Source organism: Nomascus leucogenys, chromosome 23 (genome assembly GCF_006542625.1).
Source record: "Nomascus leucogenys isolate Asia chromosome 23, Asia_NLE_v1, whole genome shotgun sequence".
Lineage (NCBI taxonomy): Eukaryota > Metazoa > Chordata > Mammalia > Primates > Hylobatidae > Nomascus > Nomascus leucogenys.
Genome location: NC_044403.1, coordinates 19,390,347 through 19,413,576, shown reverse-complemented (window position 1 = coordinate 19,413,576; position 23,230 = coordinate 19,390,347). Strand labels below are relative to the sequence as shown.

Here is a 23,230-nt window from a genome sequence, read left to right as displayed (position 1 = left end):
TAAATAAGCCTTGTTTTGCACAAAGACTACAATTTTTCTACGTTTTTGTGAGGTATTGTGTGGAAGCTTTTTGGGAAGAAGGGTAATTATATAAATCATGAAAAAAATTTTTTAATACTGTCCAAAATCTTTTTTTTTTGGCATTATGGGTTGCAATTCTTTCTCATCATGCTGCCTCCTCCCAGTATCTAACTCTTTGACATTTTTAATGCTGCTTTGCTTCTTTGTTCAAATTACTTTTTGCTTAAGTTGGCATTCAGATTGAGATTTTGAATTTAGAAATAAATTCACATCTAGTCATGGATACCTCTTTTTAAAAAATATATCTAATGTATTCAAATACCATCAGAGCTGAAGTACTCAGTTAATTAAGTGATATTTTCATTTTAGTCTTAATTTAAACCTGTAGTATATTTAAAAGAAATATAGCTCAATGATTTTGTAAATTTAATTTCAAAAAATGTAAAAAGCTTTCTGAACATTGTTTTGGAGTAGAAATGTTTATTGAGATACTGTAAGTCTGTGGTTACCCAGAAAGATGGGAGAATGAAATTCTTATTCACGTAGTATTTCAGATAGCAGAAAAAGCATATTTTAAGCAGCAATACTGAAATTGCAGTACTTATTAAAATATTTTTTAGCTGGTATGATATACTCCTGGTTTTGTCCGCAGAGTATTAAGAATATATCCCTGACTTATGTGACATAGAACAGTAAGTTCTAAACTTTCTGAGTAGAGCAGCTTTCTAAAAACAGAAACTTTTTGCAAGTTAAACTCTTAGGGAGGATTCCAATATATAAAAGGGATACTTATGGTTTCTGCTTAATTCTACAAGGCTTAAGAAACAAAAGGACACGTGATATTTTATTGTTATTTACTTATTTTATATTGTAAACGTATTCACATGCCATGTGTATTTAATAAAATGAGAATAATTACGCTATTAAGATAAACAAAACTTTGAAATGAGATTATACATGACAATTATAATCTTGTATTAGATCCAGATCTAGTTCACTTATTTGTAGAACCTTGGCCTCTTAAGGCACTGTGGAATTCAGTTTGAAAATTATTCTAGAATGTATCTTCGTTATGTTGTTTTTTGATGTTCATGAAGATGGAATATAAGATCTATATGTACATGACTTAACAGTTTAAAATTGTTGACTTGTCACAGCCTTGTGTTTATATTTGTTACATTTTTTTTAAACAAAATAATTATTTTTCCTAACTGAATCAGTGTCCATTTATTTAGTGGCTTAAAATATATTCTGGGGTCAGTATTTATCTCAGTTTCATCAACAGCTTTAGCATTTTTGTTTCACTTTAGTCACTACATTGTAAAATCTTTAGGACTGTCTTATATACATAGTAGATTCTCATAATTTGAACACTAATTTATGTAAATCATTCAGTCATATGAACTGTCCCTAAAAAAGAAAACGAAAAAAATTTCAATGTGTTTGAGGGATTCTATTCATCATTCCTTTCAGTAAGGTTATCCTTGGAGTGAGTATGACATAGAAAAGTGAATGTCCTGTGACCTTAATCACTCTTATTTTCATGCCTTTTAATAGTAATAACAGCTCACTATCTTGGTGGTGAGAGTGGGAGGCGAGGAGACTCTAGTGTTTAAAAATACGTGTATTTCAAAACATTTTATATAATGTAGAAAAACTGTCCATGTTGAAATTATTGAGCAGTTTATGCTGGTCTTGAGTGGGATCTTAGGGAAATTTTAATAACCCAGTCTTTTTGCCTTCTATTGCTAACTGTAATATTTACCCCTACGCTCTACAAGATTATTACTTGTACATGAGGGAATACTAATGCCCTATGGTTACTCAGGATATTATTGCTAATTCTTTCCCTGCTGTGTTGCATTTTTGCAACTGTAAGTATAAACTACCCCTTAATGAGATGATTGCTTTTGGGATTGATGATAGTTCTCAAATTTTCTGTTCCAAGTTCCAGGTTAGCTATTATGCTGGGTAATTGAGGGCATAATAAATCTGGGAGCTGAATAATTGAAGTTTTATGATGTTATTTTGTCACTTTTAAAAATTCTCCCCTTTTGTTTACCCTTTTTCATAAGCAATTTCATCTGCATAAGCCTGTAAGAGAAATGTTAGGGTGGTGGCACTGGCCAAGGGTCCAAACCTGAATTTGAATACTGTTTTTGCTACCTTTTTCTGACATTGATGAGCTTATTCCATTTTCTTTCTTTCCTTTTTTTCCTTTTTTTTTTTTGAGACGGAGTTCTTGTTGCCCAGACTGGAGTGCGATGGTGCGACCTCAGCTCACTGCACCCTCTGCCTCCCGGGTTCAAGCCATTCTCCTGTCTCAGCCTCCCAAATAGCTGGGATTACAAGCATGCGCCACCATGCCCAGCTAATTTTTATATTTTTAGTAGAGATGAAGTTTCTTCATGTTGGTCAGGCTGGTCTCGAACTCCTGACCTCAGGTTATCTGCCTGCTTTGGCCTCCCAAATTGCTGGGATTACAGGCATGAGCCACTGTGCCCTGCTAATTTTTTTTTTTCGAGACAGAGTCTCACTCTGTCGCGGAGGTTGGAGTGTAGTGGTGAAATCTCAGCTCACTACAACCTCCGCCTCCCAGGTTCAAGTGATTCTCCTGCCTCAGCCTCCCGAGTAGCTGAGATTACAGGCGCCCATCACCATGCCCGACTAATTTTTGTGGTTTTAGTAGAGACGGGGTTTCACTATGTTGGCTAGGCTGGTCTTGAACTCCTGACCTAAAGTTATCCACCTGCCTAGGCCTCCCAAAGTGCTGGGATTATAGGCGTGAGCCACTGCGCCCAGCCTTCTTTCTTTCTTTGCTGGAGATGAGACAGAATCTCACTCTGTTTCTCAGGCTGGAGTGCAGTGGCAATCTGAGCTCACTGCAACCTCCACTTCCTGGGTTCAAACAATTCTTGTGCCTCAGCCTCTTGAGTAGCTGGTATTACAGGCATGTGCCACCAAGCTAATTTTTGTGTTTTTAGTAGAAGTGGGGTTTTATCATGTTGGCCAAGCTGGTCTCGAACTCCTGGCCTCAAGTGATCTGACCACTTCAGCTTCCTGAAGTGCTGGGATTACAGGTATGAGGCATCGTGCCCTGTGTTCGTTCCATTTTTTGATTCTCGTTTCTTTATCTATAAAATGGGGGAAAATTCCTATCTATTTGGCAAGCATATGCTCAGAATCAATTTACATAATGTTTCAGAATAGTATCTTGAAATACTCTGCAAAAATCTTGCATACTAATTTTCTCAGTAATATCCGAATGCATTTCAGTTTATTTGCCTCTGAAGTGTCATATACCTTTTCAAGTGTGATTGGATCAGTGTATATTTAAAAACTATGGGAAATTTCTTATATAACTCGTGCTCAGAAGCAAGAAGTGCTAAGTAACATCCTATCCACTTAGTAATGTTATATATTCGTTTTTGTAGTACTGGGACCTACTCTGTTAGCATAAATTAGCCATCCTTTGTTGTGTATGGATATGGCAGATGTATTTATTAAGTAAAGCCAATATAGAATGTTGACATTACAGAATTTAGAGGAGTAGGAGAAATGTTTTGGGTATAGTCTGGCTGAGTTCTTCAAATATACTGTGAGAAAATAACTTATCTAAAAACATGACTTGAATTCACGGCCTAGAGTTTCCTGTGTTTCAGTACAAATAAGAATCATAAAAACAGTAAATTCTTTCTCAAAAAAATTCATTTTCAGAGTTATAAACTGGCAGCCAGCAAACTTACTTTTATTCTTTAGTCACTAGCCCATTTCTCTAATTGTTTGTTTGTGGTTTTTTGTTTGTTTTTGAGACAGAGTTTCGCTCTTGTTGCCCAGGCTGGAGTGCAATGGCACGATCTCGGCTCACCGCAACCTCTGCCTCCCAGGTTCAAGCAATTCTCCTGCCTCAGCCTCCTGAGTAGCTGGGATTACAGGCATGCACCACCACGCCCAGCTAATTTTGTATTTTTAGTAGAGATGGGGTTTCTCCATGTTGAGGCTGGTCTCGAACTCCTGACCTTAGGTGATCCGCCCGCCTCAGCCTCCCGAAGTGTTGGGATTACAGGCGTGAGCCACCGCGCCCGGCCCCATTTCTCTAATTGTTAACATTTAAAGTTGTCAGATTTTACCTAAAAATCTAGGTGTCTTGCTTCTTGAAAAGCAAACAACATTTTTGCTTGAGAATAGCAATCTACAATTGAGTATAGATGCTGTCTCCTTCAGATAGGGCCTTCTTTTGCCCACCTCTGATCCTCTTCACTGAATCACGTTACCTGCGTGGCCTTGAAAGACAATTCCTTTTAAAGACCTATCCTACGTATTTGATAGTTTATTGGCAGCCTTAAATATCTAAAATATAACTTCTAACCCAAAAGAAACTAAACGTAAGTAAAATGTAGCCTACTTTACTTGGTAGGAGAGACTTAGAATATATAAAGTCAGTTTACTCTTTAGAAGATATGGCACGTTTTATAACCTTTCACTTTGTCCTAATTTTATATAGAGTGCCATGGGAGCCAAATGAAGGAGATCCAATGGCATAACAACAAGTAACAATTGATTGAAAGTGAAGAGATTAAAGAAATTCTAATTAGAAACATATAAGTACCTTGAGATCTTTTATGTGATAATCAGTTCTGTTTTCTTTAAATGTTACCACTGTATTAAAGGACATCACTATCAACTTGATGTTCTTAATGGTAATACTGAATAAGAAAAAGTTAAAGTGTATTCAAGCTATGCAGTTTACTGGACAGATAAATGAAATAGCATTTTATAAAAGATTTTTGCCCAAATTAGTTGAGCTAAGAAGTTTTATCACTTAAAATAATGAGTAAATTTCCTAATAGAACATTTTCTTAACTGTACACTAGATTAGATAATGGCCGTTAGGCCATTACAAACTTTATTTTTGTTGAAAACTTACATCTATTTACATTTATTAATTTAATGTTTACAGTGTCTATGTGAAGACTACCTTGATGATGCATGAAACATGATAATTTATAATCTTGATCTGACTTAAATTTGAATTCCACATTTCCCAGAGTGAAAGCCAGCTTGTTAACATTCAAATAATACCACGACATTGGTAACTCTAAGGAAGTGCTAAAAGAATGTTATGCCTTTTTGGAAAATGGTTTTCTAGTTAGAGTTCAACTTTAGAGAAAATTGAAAAAGTGATTAACTTGCACAGGAAACAGTGAGTCCCCTGCTTTACTGCTCTTCACACTTTGAAAAGAGAAAGTGATTTGAGAGAAAGCCTAATGTCTATTCAAATAAGTGATTGTTTTTTAATTGCCCAGGTTAGAACTCTCACAGAGTTCTCTGTTGGTGATTTGTAACAATCTGTTATTAGTCATTAATATGTGAATATGGAAATTGTGAAAACAGCACAAATTGATTTAGCAAATCTTCATCAGTTTAGTGAAAGAGGGACCTTAACACTGGAGAGAGGGTCTGAGGAGTTGCTTCTGCATCTGCCTGAGGGAATCTTGTCTTTCCTTCTGAAGTAAGCCAGATACAGCTAGCCAACTGCCAGTAGAACTATCTGACCTGGTGTATCCCTTTGTTGGATATAGAGATACCTGTACCATGGCATACGTAGTGGAAAACATTAGTATAGAAGTTAGGAAAAGATTACTTCTGCTTTGGTACTGTTATTAAGTAATTGTGTAGTTTTGGATAAATATTTAACCTCTTTGTGTTATCCCTGATGATTAAATGAGATGGGTCATTGGAAGAACACCAACTTTGAGTCAAACAGTCAGGGTGAGTCCATATTCTTCCTCTCATTAGTTATAGGTTATATGAAAAATGGATATATAGTGCTCAAAGTACAGTACCTATTTATGATTATGTGTTCAATAAGTCTTAGGTATTTTGTTTGTTTGTTTGTTTTGAGACAGAGTTTCGCTCTTGTTGCCCAAGCTGGAGCGCAATGGTGCGATCTCAGCTCACTGCAACCTCTGCCTCCCAGGTTCAAGCAGTTCTCCTGCCTCAGCCTCCTGAGTAGCTGGGATTATAGGCGTGTGCCACCATGCCCAGCTAATTTTGTATTTTTAGTAGAGATGGGGTTTCACCATGTTGGCCAGGTTGGTCTCGAACTCCTGACCTTAAGTGATCTGCCTGCCTCGGCCTCCAAAAGTGCTGGGATTACAGGTGTGAGCCACCATGCTTGGCCAAGACTTAGGTATTTTTATGGAATGAGGCAAGTTACTTATTTTCAGAACTTCAGTTTTTCTTGTTTTTAAAATGGGAATAATGTTTATCATAAAGAATTAATATTGGGGTTTAAATGAGGATAACAAATATAAAGTCAAGTGAAGTGTAGCACAAATTAAATATTGGTTGCATTTGTTTCACAAGATTCCCTTTAGCACAGATCTTTGTTTTTGTTTTTGTTTTTTTTTCTTTTAAAAATCATTATTTCAGGAAGAATGGAGTTGGGAGAAATCTGGTCTACTGGGTAGTTTAGAAAAGGATCTTCAGGGAGAGGGCGTTTTTAGGGGCCTGGCTGATTTACAGTAAAAATGTCAGAGAGCAGGGTGTTTAGAATCTCCAAGTGAAGACTTTGAAGTGTCTAAAGGGGACAAAATAAGAATTCTTACTTGTGCAAAGGCAGCATGGTAGAGTGAAAACTAAAACAGACTGTGAATTGATCAGTTACTCAACAAATGTAACAGTCATTTATTATGCACCTATTATTTGCCAGGTACTGTTTGATGCTTAGCATGTAAGATCCTTGCTCTCATGGAGTTTACACTTGTGGAGGGAGTGGGAAGACACAGACAATAAATATGAGAGGAGGTTGCAAATACTTAAGGATTGTGAATGCTGTGGGGTGGGGTAGAATAGGTATCTAAAAGCTAGATGAGCACTACTCAAAATGTGGCCTGTGATCAGTCTGAGAACTGTTTGCTTCTGGTCCTCTGTGAGATAAGAACTGAAATTGAGAGTTTATAGAAATTTTTACATCAATCTGATAATGTAATTTTATGTCAGTTGAGTCAAAACAATCAAGACTCATGTTTTATATGCCTTATTTTTAATTTCATTTTTCAAGTAATTCATTGCCACCATATTTTACAATAGCTGATCTATAGTGGGTTGAAAATAAAACACCAGTCTTTACTGTATTCATTTTAGCAGTGAGCTAGATCAACAGTTGCCTTTGTTAGTACTTTCAGTAAGCATGTTGTGGAGATTTTCAGCTTCTTTTTATGAATAATTCACTGTCAAGTAATTAGCTTATTTGGCTTAAAAATACTTACATCCATGTTATTTACACTATATTTTATGTTGGACTAAATTATTTTAGGTCTTTTGATTTTCAAGTACTTTTATTCATGGTTGGATGCATGATACAAGTAGGAAGAGAGCAAAATTAAAACTGTAAGGTATATAATAAGCGATTTCTTTTTTTAATTTTTAACTTCTAGATTCTGTTCTCAATGCTTAGATTATTTCTAACATTTTTTCTCAACTCATATTTTATGATCAGTATATGGTACTTAGAAAGCTCTTTTGATACAAGACCTTTCCTCCAACGAAGAGTTAATTTATGCATGAAATTATATCATTATATTTGTCCCTATCACTTCATCTGCTGCTGGTGGGTCATAGATCCTGAGAAGAGAATATAGTTGTTTGAGGAAATTTATCGTTGATAACCTAGGTAATATTTTTGTTTGTCTATATAAGTCTACCATTTGCTATTGATAAATGATAACTTTATGCGTCCCCTCATTTATAGCCCCATTGTCTTTTTTATTTGATAGGGGTAACTTAAGAAGTATGTTGAAGATAGCTGAAAATAAGATTTAAAAATATGGAAAATATTTTGGATAACCCCTAGTTAGCATTTTAAATACTTCTTTTCATTTTATTATTTCAGATGCGGGACTAAATGAGTTTCTGGATTGTTACTTTAAAATGAAATTTAATATATCTCTAGCCTTAATGAAAATGGTAGTGGAGTAGAATTATATATTAGTAGACAATAAATTAACTAAAAAATAAATACAAATAAAAAAAGGGCCTTGCAGATAATGACTCAACTCTTGCCTTGTCAGATCTGGCCAGTAAAAACAATACATGAATGATACAGGTTTGAAAAGAATGTGGCACAGACAGAATATTTTCTTGGGAAGACATTCGTAATTTAATATGCCTAGGTTTTTATACTCAGCACATGCTTTGGTAATATTAACTAGTGGTAAATGTGTTGAATTATTTAGCCATCATAATAGTGATACCTGAAGGTACACAATTCTTATTATTTGGTGAAATGTTAAACAATATACTTCTAAGAGCAAATCTACTTAATAATGTTTACTATTTAATTGATTAGTTAAAATTTGAAAGGTAGTTGTAGAGTAGAATGAGGATAGTTTTAGGTAATGTGAATTATAATTTGTATTTTTAATGATTGTTAAACAGCAACCATTGAATTTACGTGGTCTGTGCCATAAGTAAGCTAAGGCTTTTGAATATCTCTGAGAGTTAAAAATATTTTTCTTGTGGTGGGGGGTGGAATTTCAGTTATATAAGAATTATAAATTGGTTTTCTTTTATTACCTGGATTTGAATTCTATTAGTATGTAGATAACTAGATATATTCTAGAACCAGTCAGTACATGTTGGGGAACGAATGGGGAGGGTTTACTCAGCAGTACTCTCCTTTAGTTTGGTCATGAAATGAGGACTGCTTTATGTAAATTGTTCTTACTGGCGCCAGCTAGCTGTAACTGCAGTCTGGCTGTGCTAGGGCAGCAAATAAAATGTGTCATGGATTTTCTGTTTGGAATGTATAAGAATTCAGTCTTTTGGACTGAAAGAACAGAGTTGATGCATTAGAATAGCAGTAGTGAGACCACAGTTGACAGTGAATATGTGAAATAGTGAGAAGCTATAAGCCTTTTAAGCTTTTAGTTCTTTTATAGGTTTATGCCTATTGATACTATTGGGTAATATGTGGGAGGTACTTAACTGCACACAGTTGCTGCAGACCTAATAGTTGGCAGCATAGAAAGCAGTACAAAGAATTCTGATTCTAGGCATTTTCACTTGAAATAGTCATTTTGAAGATATACTCTGTGTGTTCTGTGAGCTTTATTGACATATTTTCTGACGTTTTTTGGCTTTTGTGGTAAATGGGATGTATGCTGCACAAACTACCCAACAGATGTGAACCACTATTTGAAAGGAATTTTAATATGTAGCCAACCTACTGTATTCTTGTCTTTTTTTTTAATGAATATGAATCAAACAAGAAATTTAGACTCAAGAAGGCTGACCTAGAAGTCTGCATTAGCTTTTAATGTTTATACAAATGAACTAAGTAGCAGTGGTTTACAGAAGAGGAAGTCCTTTTCACAGTGTCAAGCTGCCCACAGGTAAGAGATTCAGGTCCTTTTTCGGTGACACCTACCCCCCAGGATTTATATTTTTCTCTCACCATTGGGAAGTTTTTAAAAATTTGTTTGTTTTTAGTTCTAATGAAAACAGGGTTAGTAGATCGTTTAATGTTAATATTCAGGAGATTTTGAATGCCACATTTGGATTTGGTATTTTTTAAAATGTAATTTTCGTCTTCTTAAAATTCCTTCACATTTGAATTGAAATGAACTAACAGTGGACTTCATATATGAATATTACTCATGCATACAATATGTTCATATTACATAGAAATCAGTTTTAGATCTCTTTTCATTATAGTCTGTTACTATATTCTCACTTGTAGTGACACCAACTGGTACACGCAGAGAGATGACATTTTGTAACCTCACTTAAGTATAAAGTTTTAGTTTAAATTTACCACTTTGAATTCACCTTTACAAATCAGAGTGCTTATGTTTTCAAATATGGCTCATTGAAATACATTAGATAATGTATATTTATACATATAACTTGGTCAAGTTTTCTACTTCCACCCTTATTCTTTCCATTTCTCTATATTTAAATTTATTATTATTTTAATAAAGTGATTTTTAAAAGTCTAAAATGAATGTATTAATTAGGAATTCCATTAAATTTAATATTTCTTAACCTGGGTTAAAGGAACACAGCCATTTGTTATTCTGTTTTTCTATGCATGAAATATTGTATACAAAAATGCAAAATTCCATTGCAATAAAAATAATCTATTACCATTGCTGTAAAGATATGAAGGTGTATGCTTATAAAGAAATGCCAATATATGTGTTCATTCATATCAGTATGGCCAGAAATATATTACTGATTGTAATAATTTTTGGAGGGTGGATGTGAAGAGTTGAATAGCAGAGTAAAGTGAAGAGTGGTAGTGAGGTAGCTTAGAGTAGTGTATCAAAGAAAGGAATTATGTAAGCAGCTCTCTGCTCTTTCCCTCCCTCTTTAGAAGTCAAACAGCAGGCTCTTTCTGTAATCACAGTGTTACTTTTAGGTGGGACTTCCAGTTCTCTAGTTTCTGAAAGTTCGGTCACTTATTGCTACATGGTTGTATACTTTAAAACTGGGGGCCAGCTGTGGTAGAAGCCACACTCGTGTTTCAGGGGCAGAAACTGTTCGTTACTTGTTGCCTTTTGACAATGTTGCTTGGATTTAAAAAAAAAAAGTATATATTTTATTAAAGTATAGAAACTTAACTTTTTTGTATATGTTTTATCTCAGTAAACAATTTCCCTATGATTGACAAAATTATGATAGTAGAAAGAAATCAATTTTGATTGATGTGTTTGAGGTTGGATGAGGGAGAAGGTCATGCTTCTTGGTATGGAAGACATACACATCTGAAACAGTAGGAAAAAGTTTTTCAAACTTCTCTTGTGCTATTATATTGGTTAGGGGAATGCTTGGCTGGAAAGACAGTTGAGGTGGGCTAGTTTTTACATATAGACAAAGAGAAAAAGAGTTGATAGACAAAAACAGGAATTTATTGAATGCTGTTAAAGTTGGAGGTTATAGCAAACAAAGATGAGGGATAGTAGGACAGAGGTGTATTTTGTATATAGACAACCAAAACAAAGATAAGAGTCATGAGTATGATTACAGGCGTGGTGGCTCATGCCTGTAATCCCAGCACTTTGGGAGGCCGAGGCAGGTGAATCACCTGAGGTCAGGAGTTCGAGACCAGCCTGACTAACATTGTGAAACCCCCGTTTCTACTAAAAATACAAAAAATTAGCCAGATGTGGTGGCACGCGCCTGTCATTCCAGCTACTTGGGAGGCTGAGGCAGGAGAATTGCTTGAATCCGGGAGTTGGAGGTTGCAGTGAGCCAAGGTCGCACCATTGCACTCCAGCTTGGGCAACAAGAGCTAAACTCCGTCTCTAAAAAAAAAACCAAAACCAAGCAAACAAAAAAACAAAACACCAAAAAAACAAAGTCATGAGGATAAAGGTATAGTCTTTGAGGCTATTGAAGTTGAGTGTGAATGATCCAAAATTTGTAGTATAAAAATCTTTGAGTTACTAAAAAGTGTTGGGTTCCTCTTAAGAAAGAATATGTATTTAGCAAGCAATGTAGAATCTCAAAATCTTCAAAATGAAATGAACCTAAGTGGTCAGGTAGTTTCTAATATTGCACTTTGCACAGGAACCTAATGTTTGATATTCCTGACAGATAATTATCTAGTTTATACTTCATCATTTCTAATGACAGAAGGGAGAGTCTCTGTTTTCATAAGGCAGTTTCTTCTTTTGTTGGGCATCCAAACAAATTAACATTTGTTGATTTTGAGATGAAGTTGCCTTTCATTACTTTTATTTTTGCTTCTCATAGCCCCCCACTTTCTGTCTGTCTGTAGCTCTCTTTCTCTTGTATCTCTTTTACATGACAAATATGTACTATTTAAAGAAAGCTCGTTAAAATTTTCTTATGTTTTCTAGGCTAAATATCAATATCCTTTATTTTTTCCCGACATTTCCTGATACAACTTACTGTTCCAGAGCATTCTTTAGCATGGTCATCCCACAGTTATTAATAAGTCCTCTTTATCTGTGATGCTCAAAACTAAACATAATTACTCTAAAAATTTTCCCCTTCTCCTTGGCTATCTATTTGTTCTACAGATTAACTTTGCATTAGCATTTTTGGCAGCCACCTTGAGCTGATTTTTTGAGTTTGTGTTAAGTTAAAATACCTCAGTCTTTCCCTAATATTCATTGATAAACTTTAACATACTTTAATATTTGAAACAATTGTTACCTTATGTTTTCTTAATAATTTCGAATGTTGTTCATTATATTTACTATGCTTTGTTTCCGTCTTCCTTGCAAGGTTTTTTTCTGTTTTAATAGTGTTTTTAAAGAACTGGCTTTTGGTTCCTTAATTGCTTGCTCATTTGTTTTCTTTCATAATTTTCTGCTTTTATTGTAATTCCATGCTTTGGGATTATACCTTTTTGCCTTTATTAATGTTTTTGAGTTTGTGTTTTTTGTTAATATATGCATTTATGGCTATCAGTTTTAATCTGAGTATCATTTTAGCTGATTTCCCTAGGTTGTATTCTGTTAGTACTTTGTTGGTATTTTATCACTGATTTCCTCCTACATCTAAAAGTTTTTTTTTTTATTTATAAGGAGATAATTTTTCTATTATCTTGTTGGTATATTTATTATATTATGACTACAGAATATGGCCTTGTGTTGTTTTTTTGTCTTTGAATTTGTTAAGATTTTCTTGTCACCATATACATGGTTAATATTAATGTACATTGGCTATATTTGTGAAAAAATTATATTTTGGGTTTATTGGGTATACCGTTGTATTTATTTTCCTGTTATTCTGGCATGCTAATGGGATGTTCATTCCTTATTACTTTTATTTTCTTCATCCATAGATTTATCTCTGATTGTGAATTTATTAGTTTTTTCTTGAATTATTTAAACTTGTTTTATCAATAGGACATATCTCTTTTTTTGTTCTATTTCTTGATTTTCAACTTGAATTCTTTTTTATATGTCATATATAGGTTTTATATGTATACCTACCCTTTTTTGCAGTACTATTTGCCTAGCATATCATTTTCTGTCCTTCTGTTTCAACCTTTCTATGCTGTTACTCTAAGGTATGTCTCGTTTATGGTGGTGCATAGCTAATGATATTTTTGTTGTTTTACACAGCTTGAAATCCATCAGGTTTTTCCCTGATTGATAATTTTCTTTATTTTTACCCCATATTCTGCAGCCTGTTAGTCTGTTAACTTACACATTGCAATTATCTGGGATAAATAACATATTTATTTTAAAGATGATTGATCCTCAGTTATTTCAGCCTGCTCAAGAGTTTTACTTGTTTTTTGGAGCTTTGCTAATTTCCTTATCTGAATTTCTTCATAGGTTCTTCTGCTGTCTGGTCTTGTACTTATATTTACATATAATCATTTTAGCAAGGATCTGCGTTCTCTGTCTTTGCTCAGAAGTAATATATTTATTTCCTCACTCTTGCTGATTGCTAGCTTTGCTAGCTATATAATTCCACAGTGAAAATAACTTTTCCCATGAATTTTGAGGATATTGGTTTTTTTTAGCTTTCAGTATTGCTGATGACAAGTCTGATGCCAGTTTAATTCTTTCTCTTCTGTAGTTAAATGATACTCCAAGTTATTAATATTTCCCTATAATGACTTTCTGAAATCTTATTGCAGTATGCCTAGGTGTCAAAAAACTTTATTTTGCTTGTTTTAATTTAGTTTGTTTTGGGATTCAGTAGACTTTTATTATTGGAAAACTTGTATATTTTTTCAGCTTTGCTGATTTTTTAAAAATTTTCTTATTTTTTCCCTCCTTTTTTTCTTGTTTCTTTTTTTTAGAAACTTGACTTAATTGAAAGTTGTTGCTTCTGGGTATATTTCTTATGTGTTTGTTCTTGTGGGTGTAATAGCTTCTCATACACTTAGAGGATTTTTTAATATACTATTTTAAAATGTCTTCTGTTTATTCTCCTACTAATTAGCTAGTGTTTTTTGTGGGGTTTGGCACCTGACCTTTTGTTTGAATTCTTGAATATATTCATTTTTGTATTTGAGATTTCCTGTTTTACTTTGGCTGGATGCTGATGGTTCAGGTGATTGTGAGTGGTGGGGAAGTGGTACTTGCTGCACATGGGATATGCTGATAATTTGTCTTTGGGATGGTAGCCTCCATGTCTCTCCAGGGGCATAGTGTCTATATAAGTTACTACCCTAGCTGCATTCACAAATGTCACTGCTGCCCTGGTTTAGCACTAGCATGGAAGAGAGAATGTCTGATGAACTTAACTGTTCAAATACCAATTACATGAGTGAATTTTCATGTGATGATTCACACTGGCGTATCAGGTCTAAATTGAAAGTCTGTATTTGTATCCCCTTGTCTCTGTGTAAGTGAGGTACTTTTAACTAGTTTGACATTTATCCTTTTAGTCTTTAAAATATCACTTGCATGCCTGTATACATGTTTAGATTTTTGTGTGTGTGTTTTAAAATACAATGGCATAAAACAGGAAACATTTATTGACTTCTTACAGTATCTAAGTACTTTCTATTTATGTCATTTAATTCTCATAACATTTCCATGAAGACAGATTTGTTATTTCAGTTTCATAGATGAGGATACTGAGGTAAGGAGAAGATATATATTTTAGATAGATAACCAGGAAATAATAGGATTAATATTTAAAAAGATATGTCTGGTCCTGGTATTTGCACTATTAATTGCAAGAGTTCTGCTTTTTTGGTATGCTTGATAATATTTCTCAGAGATTTTTTTTTTAATGCCTGGGATATTAAGGGTTTTTGTTTTTGTATTTGCTGTGACAGTGCAGCACTAGGCATCTTGATATATTCCTTTGTAAAACATGTTGATACATTGTTAGATAGATACCTTAAAGGTCCTTTGCTGTGTCAAAATGATGCACAATTCCTGCTTGTTTGTCCTTAAAAATGGATGTGACAGTTAACTCTTCTGCTTATGGTACATAAGACTGCTCATTTCTGTATATTAATGCTAACCACAAGTAGTTGCCAATCTGATGTTTAAAAATGTATTTTCTCTTTTTGTTTTGCCTTTTTTTGATGATTAGGTTGAATGCCTTTTCTTATATATGTTGTTTTATGAATTGCCTGCTCACATTTCTGTATTTTTTTTCCAACTGTTGTCGTTTTCATTCACTAATAGATTTTCTTTTTTATTCTGAATACTAATCCTATATCACTATGCCATTTTTTCAAGTATTTTTCCTAACTTGTGGTTACTTGTAGTACTTTCTGTGCCTTTGAATATATTATTTTATATCTAGTGTCTTTGCTATTGTGCTTAACTGCTATTTTGATAGATTTTCCACTATTTATTTCAAAATCCATTTCTTCCTTATTTGTTTTGTTTTGTTTTGTTTTTGTTTGAGACAGAGTCTTGCTCTTGTCACCCAGGCTGGAGTAGAGTCACATGATCTCGGCTCACTGCAACCTCCGCCTCCTGGGTTCAAGCAATTCTCCTGCCTCAGCTTCCTGAGTAGCTGGGATTACAGGTGTCTGCCACCACGCCTGGCTAATTTTTGTAATTTTAATAGAGATGGGGTTTCGCCATGTTGGCCAGGCCAGTCTTAAACTCCTGACCTCAGGTGATCCGCCCGCCTTGGCCTCCCAAACTGCTGGGATTACAGGCGTGAGCCATCGCGCCTGGCCCTTCTTCCTTATTTGTGATGCTTCTCTGTCATAGTTACATTTTTTATTGTTTGTGTCTGTCTTTTGGATAATTATTCTGTTGTACTCTTTTTTTTTGTACTTAAGATAATAATGCATTGTTATATTCTGTCACATCTGAGAGGGCAAACATTCTTCATTACTTTTGATTTTCAATTTTTTTCTCTGTTTTTAGCATTGCTTCACTTAGGGATTAAGTTTTGTTTTGTTTTTGATATGGAATTTCGCTGTGTTGCTCAGGCTGGAGTGTAATGGCTCTCGACTCACTGCAGTCTCCACCTCCTGGGTTCAAGCAATTCTCCTGCCTCAGCTTCCCGAGTAGCTGGGATTACAGGCATCCACCACCATGCCCGGCTAATTTTTGTATTTTTAGTGGAGACGAGGTTTTACCATGTTGGCAGGCTGGTCTCTAACTCCTGACCTCGTGATCCGTTCGCCTCGGCCTCCAAAAGTGCTGGGATTACAGGCGTGAGCCACCGCGCCTGGCCTCAGAGTAAGTTTTAAAAGCTTGTCATGCTACAAAATATCTAGGTGGAATTTTCTTTTTTTTTCTTCTTTCTGTCTGTCTGTCTTTCTGTCTTTCTCTCTTTTTCTTTTCTTTTCTTCTTTCTTGTTTTCTGAGACAAGGTCTCGTTCTGTCGCCCAGACTGGAGTGCAGTGGCATGATTATAGTTCACTGCAGCCTTGACTTCTGGGGCTCAAGTGATTCTCCCACCACAGCCTCCCAGGGAGCTGGAGCCAGAGACACATGTCACCATACCTGGCTAATTCTTAAATTTGTTGTCGAGATGGGGTCTCGCTATGTTGCCCAGACTGGTCTTGAACTCCTGGGCTCAAGCAATCCTCTTGTCCCAGCTTTCCAAAGTGTTGGGATTATAGGCGTGAGCCACCATGCCTGGCTATAGTTACTTTTAAAAATTCTCCTTTTTTTTTCTTTAGTCACCTCCCTGACAATACTTCTAATAAATTTTATCCAGGAAAAATTGATTTTTTTTTTACATTGAGTCTTAGCTCTAATATTTCATAAGACAGCTCTAATATGTCATGTAAGTGTTTCTAGGTACATTTTTCTTGCCATTCTGATTTTTTTTTTTTGAGACAGAGTCTCCCTCTGTCACCCTGGCTGAAGTGAAGTGGCACAGTGTTGGCTCACTGCAACCTCTGCCTCCTGGGTTCAAGCGATTCTCCTGCCTCCGCTTCCTGAGTAGCTGGGATTCTATCATGCCTGGCTAATGTTTTGTATTTTTAATAGAGATGGAGTTTCCCCATGTTGTCCAGGCTGGTCTTGAACTTGTGAGCTTAGGTGATCCACCCACCTCACCCTTCCAAAGTGCTAGGGTTACAGTCATGAGCCACAGCGCCTGGCCTGAATGTTTTCTTTATTGTATCTTCTGACTCCTATTTGAGCTTTTACTGCTTTGCTCAGGATTTTCACAACATATTGGATATAGTATGCATACCCTTTGTTTTGTGTTTAAGAGAAATGTCTGTGGTGTTTTATTACTATGGTGTTTTTTTGTGTTTAAGAGAAATATCTGTAGTATATTATTATGGAATTTCTTGTTAGTTTGAAGTGATCTTTATCAGCTTAAGGAATGATTTTTATGTTCTTAATTTTTATTTTTATCAGTGAATGATTGTTGAAACATTTAGTGTCTTTTCAATTTCTGTTAAGAAATGAGTTAATTTTTGTTTACCCCTTTGATGTTGTCAATAAATTTCCTAATATGCTTTAAAAATCATTAGAGGTGTTTAAAATGGAAAAACAGTGCAGTTTAGGATAGAGACGTTAATCTCATCTTTTAGTAGTTAACCAGGAATATGGGCATAAAGGAATTTGAAGAAAATGTATAGTTTCTTGCCTCCTGGCCTCAATGATCTAACATAGTCACAGTCAGGCTCCACAAACTGCTCTTCTAGTCTCTCTAAGCACTGTTCTTTGCACAGTATATTTATTGAATTGATTGTTGTGCTGTTAACAGTGAGGTGGCTGATCGAATTTTTTTCTGTTTACCGGTCAAATGGCTTCAGACTCTTTATGTCAACAGTAGAAAAGATGATTAAAATTTAGAAGAGAAATATGGTATTTGGAAATGTCAAAATAAGGTCCTAGATCTGCATTTGTGAACCCTCAAAAAGAGCTTAGTTATATGTACTTGGTGGCTTACTGCATTTATCACTGAATTTCCTTGGAATTTTTCTCCCCTGCTTCTCTCTCTCCACCTCCTCCTTTTTATTTTTTTTTTTAATTCTGGAGGCTCTAGGCTCAGTTAAATATTTTCATGTGGCAGAGAGCCAGATTTCCAATAGCCCTGAACTCAGCATGCTGCTGTTGCTTAGCAACTACTTGTGAAGTCTTGTGGCTATAACTGAATTATAAATAGGGTTATGAGCAGAAGTGCAATTGAAATTGAGATTGGAAAGAAAGGCATACCCTTTTTTCCCCCATCTCACTTGAATTTGAGTGATTTTTTTTTTTTTAAATGCAGAGTCAGTTTTCAGAAATCTGGCTCATAAACATTGGTAATACTAACCCTATCAGGAAGACAATATGGGCATCTTTGTAATTACACATTTGGAAGCTTTTTTTTCAGGGCTAAACAGTCTATAATGGAGACGTGGTAGTTCATGGAAACTGGAGAACAGAACTTCTAATTTTCATGGTCATACATGTAGAAAAATATCCATGCATTGTATTACTGCTGTATTTATCTTCCACATTTACATTAAAATCAACATACAGGAATACTTTATTAGATTATGTTCTTGTACTTTTCATCACATCATTTCTTTAGAGTGGCTTAAAAATTGTCCTATAATCATGACCACAGTCATTTGATGAATATTGAACGCATGAGTAAATCAACCTATCTTTATTATTGCTTAAACAGTACATTTTAAAGTACACTTTATTAAAATGTTATCAGCAAAAAACCTGAAAGGTTCTTTAAGGTCTTCTGATTTAATTTCCTTATATTTCACATGGAAAGCTTTAGACCTAAGGATGTTAAATGATTTGCCTAAGATACGTCACACCCTGGTGTGTGTATGTATATGTGTGTTTGTTTTTTTTGCATTGGTCTCTCTGTTACATATTTCACAACTCTCTTTTTTTTGCACTCATATTTCATCAGTTTACACAAAATTTAATTGAATTCTGTAATTTATTAAAAAATGTACAACTTAGTAACAAACACAACTTATATGAACAGGTTTAGTTGAGAGCAGAAGACCATGGGTATCAGTCAATATATTTGTAGAATGGATGGATAACATTGGCTTATTTGATATGATGATTAGGAGGTTAAGAGAGTTTCCAAAGTATAGAATTTTTGGTCAGAACTCTACAGATTTTTTTCAGGTTCTAAAAGATGAAACTAAGTGGCAATTCTTGGTTTTGGATAACTCTGTGCTTTCTTAAAATATATTAAACTTTTGTTAATAGCTTTTAACAGCGCATCCTATGAAACTAAGTCGATTGCAGACATTTGCCAGAAACAAGTAGATTGTATTCTTAGGCATTGTTGCTAGGAAAAATTTAGAGTGGAAATGTAATTTTTTCTTTTGCTGCCATTGGAGGTGCTGGTTCATTCTTTGTTGTATGCCCAGTAGTAGAGATGTTGCTATCAAAAGTGTAAGTTTCTTTGAAAGGTTTAACTGAAGGAAGATGTAGAATTATAAATAGAATTGGCTGGAAAATTTGTGATAAAAAATAATTTTAATTAGATCTACAAAGAGTGATTACCAGCAATATTGCTCTGCTATAGAAGATAAATAGTTGGTACAAAGAGGAATTTGAATTTCCTCCATAATATGGAAGAGGATTAAGGGTCTTTTTTCTTTCATCTTTTTTTTTTTTTTGGGTGACAGGATCTCACTCTGTGGCCCAGGCTGAAGTGCAGTGGCACAATCATGGCTCACTATGACCTTGACCTCCCGGGCTCAAGTGATTCTCCCACCTCAGCCTCCTGAGTAGCTAGGACCACAGGTGTGCACCACCACACCCTGCCAATTTTTAAATTTTTTTTGTTGAGACAGGGTCTCACTATGTTGTCTAGGCTCATCTTGAACTTCTGGCCTCAAGCAGTCTTCCTACCTCAGCCTCCTGAAGTGCTGGGATTATAGGTGTGAGCCACTGCACCCAGACATCTCAGCTGCCACTTAAAACTCCTGTGGGTTTTTAGTAGGGCAGGTGGAAAAGAAGAGGAATAAGATAGAGATCCAGGGTGAAGTTCCTGGAACTCTTTTAAGTTGCTATACTAATGTTCTAAGGTGCCTTGATTATTCAATTTCCCTCAAATTTGGATTGGTATGTGATGTGTAACTGCTTTGAATAATGTTTTGCAAGCATCATGCCTTCTTGCTTTTCTTGAAACAAAACTGGCCAGTATAAGCAAAAATTATTTGAAAAGCATTAAAACTAATTTAATAAAATATAAAATTCCAAGACATGTTTAAAGTGATATTTGATATATGGGATTATTAAATGTTCTCACTTGTAGTGCTTTATTTTTTTATTTTTTGAGATGGAGTCTCGCTTTGTTGCCCAGGTGGAGTGCAGTGGTGTGATGTCAGCTCACTGCAACCTCAGCCTCCTGGGTTCAAGTGATTCTCCTGCCTCAGCCTTCTGAGTAGCTGGGACTACAGATGTCTGCCGCCACGCCTGGCTGATTGCTGTATTTTTAGTAGAGTCGGGGTTTCGCCATGTTGGCCAGGCTGGTGTCGAACACCCAACCCCATGTGATCCACCTGCCTTAGCCTTGCAAAGTGCTGGGATTACAGGCGAGAGCCACCACGCCTGGCCTGTAGTGCTTTATTAACAAAATCTGATATGTTTGTGATATACTCTTTCACTAATTGTGACTCATAGGTTTATTAATATTGCTTTCCTTGCAATGAGGATAATAGTATAAGTTAAGAAGAACTATTTTAAGATATTTTAGATATATATATAATTGTGGTTAAATTTTGGATATCTGTTGCATATGAATGTAACATTTAAAAAAAAAGTAAAATAAGCTAAGCTACTTTTCATGTAGACCAGTGTTTAAAATAACAGTTTTTATGGGTTTTTTTTTTGTTGTTGTTGTTGTTTTTATGAGATGGAGTCTCACTCTTTCGCCCAGACTGTAGTGCAATGGCGTGATCTCAGCTCACTGCCACCACGCCCGGCTGACTTTTTGTATTTTTAGTAGAGACAGGGTTTTACCATCTTGGCCAGGCTGGTCTTGAACTCCTGACATTGTGATCCACCCACCTCAGCCTCCCAAAGTGCTAGGATTACAGGCGTGAGCCACCATATCCGGACAGTGTTTTTAAAAGCTTGGTTAAATTTCATTTTAAAATCTAACCACTGTTAAATATTCGGTTAAAAAGAGCCTCAGTCGGTGGATTACTCGTATAATTTTTACCCTTCCTCCAGTGGAGCCTTTGTTACTTAAAATGGTTCTATGTTCCTGTATGTTTTAAAGGCATTGTTTCTAATCTTTATTTCATGACTAAAATAAGTCCTCTACATATAATTTTTTAAATATTTATTTATTTATTTATTTATTTGAGACGGAGTCTTGCTCTGTCGCCCAGGCTGGAGTGCAGTGGCACAATGTCGGCTCACTGCAAGCTCCGCCTCCCGGGTTCACGCCATTCTCCTGCCTCAGCCTCTCCGTGTAGCTGGGACTACAGGCGCCCGCCACCACGCCCGGCTAATTTTTTGTATTTTTTAGTAGAGACGGGGTTTCACCGTGGTCTCGATCTCCTGACCTCGTGATCCGCCCGCCTCGGCCTCCCAAAGTGCTGGGATTACAAGCATGAGCCACTGCGCCCGGCCATAATTTTTATATTAAGTGTTTAGGCTTTCGTAGTGTCAAATATATGAATTCATTTTGCATTTTGGATAACAAGTAGTGACCAAAGAAATCATTTTAAAATTAATTTGTCACTTCATCAAAACACACTACTGGATGGTTTGATATAAGAAATGCATAGAACAAGTACACTAATAAATAGCATTGGTTTTAACATGACTTGGCTGTCAAACCAGCCATTCATTTCAGCAACTGTAATTTAAATTCTTGAAATTAAAAGGTTTTTTTTTCTTTTTGTTTTCTCTTTCCTATTTATTTATCTATTTTTTGGTTTGGTTTGGTTTGGTTGTTTCCTACTGATCCGTAATCCTCTTCATGATGTTATATTAGACTATACATTGTTTGCCATCTTTAGGAATTAAAATCCACTCCATAATAAATTTGTACTTTACAGAGAGACATGCCTATTAAGCATTATTAGGTTGGAAAGGTAGAATGATGAAATGCATTCTGTTATCTGGGTAAAGGAGTAAGAAATTTCAAGTATTGTCAACTTTAACATTACTCCACTTTAGGCAAAATTGAAAAATCAAAAATAGCGGTGTTGTACAGATTATTTATGTGCATGGTTAACTTTTACTTGACACAATCATAAGATAATTTGTTTTTCTAACTGGTAGAAATTATTTTAACTTAATTGAGAAAATAATTATTGAATGCCTACTGTGTATAAGACACTACTGTTTGTGGAAAGAAGTTTGTGTTAAAAAAAGTATAAGGCATACTTCGTACGTTATTTTGAAGTCTGCTTTGGTAAGTTATTTAAGCTTTGTATTTTTAATACATATTAAACAGTTTTTTTAACCAACAAATCTGATTGACTCATAAAATTGCAGAAAAAAAGTGCCAGGAAAAATGCAGTACTGTTTAGAATTTGAGATTTTAGAGAACCTTTAATGTATTAGGACTGTGATTCAAGTGTTTTATGATTCTCCTGTAAATAGAAAACACTTAAATATATAGGTATTGATGTGCACACACACACACACACACACACACAAATATATGGACAATGGCATGTTTCTTGAAAGTGGCCCATTTATTTAGCTTTACATTCATTTCTTTAATTGGCACCTAATAAGTAAAGATGTCAAGTTAATATTTTAGGTGATGAAATGCAAGACACATTTTTTTTTCCAAGAAAATAGAGTGTTTTTGCTGGAAGTTTTGCTTTTATATTCGCATCTATTCTAAGATTCCTCCTAGCATATTGTTTCTATTTTTAGGCTGTTGCCAGGCAGATTTAAAATTTCTTCTCTTATGGCTGTCTAATTTCTATCTTCCTGATTGGTTACATGGTGCTGCTTTTATTAGCCAACCACAGTGACTATGCAAATCGTATTTCAGTTTCTGTTGCTGTGAAAGAACTGATAAGATGGCTGCAGGGGGCTCCCTTTGGGGTATGCTTTTTATTTTAAAGAGGGTTTTCATCAATATGTAGTAAGAAGCAAAGATAGATTTCTTTTAAAGGGGCATTTTATTTTTGAAATGGGAAATCAAACTAAGCAAGCTTTATAGAAGGCTGAAAAATGCCTCTCTTGTGTATTTGATTAATTTTAATGCTGCTCTGTTTTGCCTCTATTAGGCAACTTATAAGTGGGTATATTTTATTACTTTTTGTATGTAAACATGCCAGCATGCTAGTTTACAAGTCTGTTAAAATGTTCTAGATTATTGCCTT

At 35.1% G+C, this 23,230-nt stretch overlaps 1 protein-coding gene across 2 annotated transcripts in view; it reads left to right on the top strand.

Annotated features, from left to right (window-relative positions):
• ATF7IP (activating transcription factor 7 interacting protein) overlaps positions 1–23,230 on the top strand; it is a 138,900-nt gene that overhangs the window by 20,144 nt on the left and 95,526 nt on the right. Inside the window, exon 1 of one of the 2 annotated variants that reach the window (XM_030805017.1) lies at positions 22,895–22,949. The exons of the other annotated variant lie outside the window; for it this stretch is intronic. The gene's annotated coding sequence lies outside the window, so the exon portion shown is untranslated. Of the gene's footprint in view, positions 1–22,894; positions 22,950–23,230 lie in introns of those variants that run through there. 2 annotated transcript variants of the gene reach the window in all.